Source organism: Anopheles gambiae, chromosome 3 (genome assembly GCF_943734735.2).
Source record: "Anopheles gambiae chromosome 3, idAnoGambNW_F1_1, whole genome shotgun sequence".
Classification (NCBI taxonomy): domain Eukaryota; kingdom Metazoa; phylum Arthropoda; class Insecta; order Diptera; family Culicidae; genus Anopheles; species Anopheles gambiae.
The window spans coordinates 20,877,369-20,884,131 of NC_064602.1; positions in this window are offsets into that span (position 1 = coordinate 20,877,369).

Here is a 6,763-nt window from a genome sequence, read left to right on the forward strand (position 1 = left end):
CACGACTCATCCTTTCGCAGCGCGGCCTTCGACAGTAGTGCTTGATAATTTATTCATAAATGCTTTGGAGCTTTCCTTGCCGCTTCGGTCCTTGGTCTGAGGAATTACAAAAGGGAAGAAGCCCTTTCTTTCTTCGTTCTCGGATTCTTAGGGGTAGGGGTAGGGTTGTCTTCCGCGCTTCGTCAACCGCGCGGTTCTTCCGCGTAGGTCTTCCTTGCCACATTCCACTGTGTCTGGCATGGGCGACGTTCACGACTCTAAACACATACGTTTTCCATTCCCGTATCTTTGTCTACCCCGGAACCCTCTTCTTGCCAAATGGCCTTCGTGTGGATGAACATACCGAAGTTACCAAAGGCCTGCCTGTCGGCTCACTCACGCAACCGGGGCATTACCTTCGCTTCATCCCACTCGCTTGTGTCGTTGTTCATGCGAGATGAACGCTTCTTGGCGTTTCCCTACGTTTTCCCTTTTATTCGGTGTTTCCATCCCCACCATTTCACCAACACTCGATCAGCGTCTTGGACGACTCACTGTCGATTGCCTCTTTGTACAGCGCGCTCTCCTACACACTCCCCCCGCCTGGTCGACCGGTTCTGGGCTGCTCTACGACACGTTCAAGCGCCACAGTTGCGAAAGTTCCCACGGTTCCCACAATGTAAATGTATACGGAATGAATATTTTCCGTACGAAGCCAACTGTGAAACGACCGACGAATCCCGTACTCCCGGCCCTAACCTAAAGGGGGATGGTGATGTGATCATCGGGTTGCTCTTCTCCTTCATGTTGCCACGCAACCATGATGATGATGCTCACGGTTGAAGAGTATAGTGTTGTTTTTGTTTTGATGTTTTTTGATGGACATTGCTGAATACTGTGCCCAGGAGTCAATCAGAGAAGGGTTTATTGGAGCTCTGAAGTTGTTAGTGCTGGACGGTAGGATATGTGGTTCAAAGTCAGTATCATTAGGAGAAGTATTAATTCATCATTAGGAGAAGTATTAATTCCAGGAATAATGCAATCAAATTGGATTCATAAGAATGTTATAAAATAAGATATCAACAAAACATTCCAGAGAAGATGGAATTGACTAAAAAAGATGTAATAGAAGGACTATACAAAACATGGAAGGACATGTTTTTAGACCTTTTCTTTACCGAAATTATTTGTGTTAGTTGTGTTTATGAATTTAATATTTCCTCTAATTCATCATATTCTACCAAATTTATTTCAATTTTTACTACATATTAATATTAATATTAATATTAAACATATTTCTTTTATATTACACAAAAACCCAACTTAAAAGGAGTATTTTAATTTAATTTTGAACGTTGTGTCATTTTTCACTTTATAAACTCCCTTCCACGCTTCATAAATTCGTACTCAACATCAATCGATACTGACTTGCGACCCACATATCGTGCCACCCTTCGGTGGTGATTCAGGAGCTCTACCCAACATCCTGCATCGATGTAACTTCATCATTGTCCATCATAAAACATCACAACATTCGGCTCCTATCAACAAAAACAACAATATACTCTACAGCCGTGAGCATCATCATCATCATGGGTGCGTGGCAACATGAAGGAGAAGAACAACCCGATGATCACATCACCATCCCCCTTTAGGTTAGGGCCGGGAGTACGGGATTCGTCGGTCGTTTCACAGTTGGCTTCGTACGGAAAATATTCATTCCGTATACATTTACATTGTGGGAACCGTGGGAACTTTCGCAACTGTGGCGCTTGAACGTGTCGTAGAGCAGCCCAGAACCGGTCGACCAGGCGGGGGGAGTGTGTAGGAGAGCGCGCTGTACAAAGAGGCAATCGACAGTGAGCCGTCCAAGACGCTGATCGAGTGTTGGTGAAATGGTGGGGATGGAAACACCGAATAAAAGGGAAAACGTAGGGAAACGCCAAGAAGCGTTCATCTCGCATGAACAACGACACAGGCGAGTGGGAAGACGCGAAGGTAATGCTCCGGTTGCGTGAGTGAGCCGACAGGCAGGCCTTTGGTAACTTCGGTGTGTTCATCCACACGAAGGCCACTTGGTAAGAAGAGGGTTCCGGGGCAGACAAAGATACGGGAATGGAAAACGTGTGTGTTTAGAGTCGTGAACGTCGCCCATGCCAGACACAGTGGAATGTGGCAAGGAAGACCTACGCGGAAGAACCGCGCGGTTGACGAAGCGCGGAAGACAACCCTACCCCTACCCCTAAGAATCCGAGAACGAAGAAAGAAAGGGCTTCTTCCCTTTTGTAATTCCTCAGACCAAGGACCAAAGCGGCAAGGAAAGCTCCAAAGCATTTATGAATAAATTATCAAGCACTACTGTCGAAGGCCGCGCTGCGAAAGGATGAGTCGTGAGGGTGGATGGACCCTTTAAAAATTAAAGACCCACCTCGACAAACTCTAACACACACACACACACTCCTCGCTGGACGATCTGGACACAATAAAACAATGTGACCTGAAAAGGGTTCCAAGGAACGGGCAAGACAAAGGAGAAAAGCAAATAAAAATGCAACACTCGTCCGAGTGTGTTGGAGAATCATAGCAGGCATGTATGGTCGCCCTAGAAATTGAGTGTTGGGTGGTAGGAGCGAGTGAAGGATGTTGAGTGAAGAGTAGGCGAGCATCTGTGTTTGTTTGTAAACAAGCTGGTCGTGTCACGTGTTGCAAACGTCCAAACAGGTGCCATATTCCAGGACATCGAAACGACACTGGGTCCTTCATGTGACTCTGGATCTCCTCTCCAATGGCAATGATGGGAGTTTTTGTTCATTGGAATTCAATTTCCATGTCCATGGGAACCGTTGCACATTTCGGGTGGAAAATGCAAAACTGGACGCAATTCGTGCACCCGCCCATCGAACGTTGAAGAGACCAGCTCAGACGGCAAAGTTCTGATGAACGAAAGCATATTTCGCTTGTAGCAATGACCCGCATGGATATGATATTCCAAAAACCCATCATACGCGTGGGGGAATGCACACACAAGAGCCATCATTCAATGTAACAAGGTGATCTCAATTTTCCAGGACGAATTCTATGTAAAATGCAATGTGTCATATCGACTAGCGCCATATGGAGAACGTTTTTCATCTGTTCGGAATGTTCTACCTGTGAAAGAGATTGATTACCGTACCTTGTTCCAAAGAGACCATATCCTGGCAGCCGACCGCCTTAGGTTCTACGGCATTATTGTGAACCTTTATATCACATTTTACATCTTGAATATTTAAATTATAATTGATCAGTTTTAGTTGTGCTCCGTTAAATGTGTACCAATCTGTTGTTTAATCGGTTATTTACATATTGAACGGTATAATTGTTATCTTCCATGCAGCCTAATGGAATGTAAGGAGCATTGTTTGCAAATTACCCATTTTTCTCCACCGGGACCGGAACCATGCTCGTCTGGGATGGAATTAATTTTATAGCACCTAACGTCATCTTTTGAATTCGCTCGTGTATCCCTCTGCCCTTAACTTGCTTGTGTGTATGAATAATTAAAGCCAGCTGTCTTTAAGATACCGAGCATACGTTATGATGCCAATATGCCATTCGGGAATTTACTCTCGCCCCCGTTATCCTGTCCCTTTGGCTGGAATTTCATGCGCATGTTTATCGTGCCCGTACGCCGGTTTGACAGTAAGCCGCCTTGGTGCTCATGCATAGGTAAATGAATTGCTACCGTTTGGTTTGGTAGTTTTGTCGGTTGTCCTTTTACGTGGTAGCTTCCTGCTGTAATCCTGCACATCGTACCGTCGTAGCGTCGTCAGGTGAAGAGGTTTGTCGTCTGCTGGATTCAATTATTCCACTTTTGTGCCATCAGCACACATCTGTCTGCATGCTTTTTTGCCAGTGTCTCTTGTCCTTGAGCATGCAAAAAAAGACCCCACAAGTTTATTCGTACACGTTGCAATGTGTAAGCTTAATGTGGTGAGTTGCGGGAGTGACATCAATCAATAAATCAATCATTCAATTTTAGGAATTCGGCGTTATTTGCCAGCTGTTATTTTTCTTTAATTCTGTGTGTTTTAGTAGTTTTTTACTTTCTTTTGTTATCTTTTATTGCTTACAGTTTCAATTGTGCTAGTGAGCATTCAATTTGCTAATTTAAAGTGTTTTTTTTTTAATTTGTACTTATTATCTTATATCAATTATACCCTTTAATATAATATTAATTCAATATAAATACAATAAATACAATTAAATACAATAAATACAATTAAATACAATACAATATAAATACAAGTATTATTCATATTGATCCTAGCATGAATGCATTAAATGGGTAAAAAGTTGAAAAATTATAATAAATTATAATTCAATGTTTGAAAATTGTTATTTAAAAAAAAGTTAAATTAAAAAAATGAGAGAAGGTAAAAATCCGAACTTGATAAACCATGTAAAAATTACAAAAACTAAAAAAACCAATTCATCAAAGCCAATTAAACTGCCAAAAAATAGGATAAATTAATAGATATTTCATGTAAAAATTTCCGATTAAAAAAAGTCAAAAACTATTAAGAATTGCTTTATTTGAAGAATGTTATTAATTACCAAAAAATGCTTGGAAAATGTCCTTCCATTTAAACTTATCTTAAGACTTTATTATACCTTTCAACTTCTAGTTGATAGGAATAAGAAATTGGATGTTAAATATTTTAAATTATTTCAAAAGTAATTCATTTTTAAAGCTAAAACTAAATTAATCTAAATTAAATCGTTACAAAATGAAAAGAATTTGGCAGATATGTTATATCGAATGATGTGGATGAATAGATTGTTGCTAGATTTAAAATGTCTATAATTATTATTTTAGATTTGATTAGTTTTCCATCGCAACTACATCCAAAGTGTTCAACTTTGGAATGTTATAACCATTTCAAAATGTCTAATTTCAATCATAAAAGACAAACAAGCATGATCATACAAGAAGTACTTGAGTTAATTTAAGTTGTCGCTACTCGATCTTCAAATAAACTACAAAATTTCAAGAAAAATCAAAATCCAACCAATCTTTTGGGCTCTTACGGGCAGCAAGTGCATCCCAAAAGAAACAACAGCAACAGAAGAACAAAAAAAAACCGATGCTTCAACACCAACCTTACAATTACCAGTTTAAAATTGCACGTTTGAGTGCGTTTTTCTCACGAACCACGATTCCACGGGACACGGACCCGGATCCGCGACGCTCTTCTTGGGAACGAAGGAAACAATCTTTAAGAAATGGCACCCCTGCAACCCATCTCCCCTTCACACAAAGGGGGGTTGAATCATTTTTATTCTCTTTACCCTCTCCCTTCCATGCTACTTGACTTTCTTTCGTCGCCACCTCAGCCTCGACCGTGCATTAGGCAGTGATTTTCTCATGATGATAAGACCAGCTCAGGGTGTTACACCTGAGAAGACACCGTGCGGTCCAAGTCTCAGGATTCACCCTTTGTTTTTGCGTGTTGGTGGATGGGGGAGGAATGTGCAATCACTCTTATCGGGTGTGGGAAGCAGCAAATCGGAAGCAATGTGTCTTGAGAAGAAGGGGTGTAAAGCAAGAAGCATCTCAATGTGGGGCGGTAAGAGGGAAGTTAAGAAAGGGTAAGGGTTGCTTGGGGAAGGGGAATAAATGAGAGTAAAATCACACCAAGGCGGAAGAACAAGGTCTTCATATGGTTGGGGAAGGGTTTTCCCACAACAACACGAACCCTTTCGTTTGATCTTATGATTAGCGTGTGTAGATCGGGGGAAGATCAATCATATGAGGTGGATTTGAAAGCTTATTTGTTGTGGCACATAATTTGCATTATTAGGTATTTAAATCTCAAAGAAATATGCCTGTCTCTATATTTATAAACGAATCATTTCTTTCCCTTTGCTCAAAGCAGTCAAACAATCATTTATGCAAACAATAAAACCAACCACAAAAAAACCTACCTTTTTTTTACTAACCACCATCATTCACGCACACACACAAACTCACCACTGATCGCGTTTAAAGGGACCAAACCGAGGGGCCGGAGAATGGCCGTGCTTGAATGTCTTCCTTTCACGGTTCACGGATTCGCTTCCCACCTGTCTCACAAGACACGTCTCGACTTGGCTTGGCTTTGGCTGCTTGGCGATCATTTTGTTTGTCCCTGCGAAGCTCGCCCAGTGCTTCGCTTCCGTTCCGCACACTGAACCTGCCTTTGTGTAGGGGGGAAGCGCTTCTCCAATAACAGTAAAAATTAAAGCAAACCAGAATAGGGTCGTGTCGGGGTCAAGGCATATTTTGGCAAAGGAATTTTCGGGGGAAAGGGACGGGGAATTTAAAGGGCTGTTTTTTAAGCTTTTTTGTAGCGTGTGTAGGTTTTGTTTTCTCTTGGTATCTAATGGTAGGAATTGGCAGATTTAAATAATCGCATGGGAGAATAGGCATGGGAATGTTTTTGGAAGGAGCTTCAGCGAAGGGGTCAATCTTGACTGAGTAATTAATGTTAGTCAAACGATTTTATACAATAAAAATGTTAAATAAGTGTATAAAATATTGTTAAATAATTCGTTTAAATATTCTATTGGAAAACCATGTGAACATAATTTAAAAATTATTTTAATTCTGTATTAGAAATTGTTTAATATCAAGTCGTTCTGAAGCATAAGAAAGCCATACCGTCTTATAAGTTATGAAAAGGAATTCAAATGAAGTTATGCTTTTGTTGGATCTATCATAATAATAATAATCAAAATTTCATGTTTGATGCAAATTTGATTG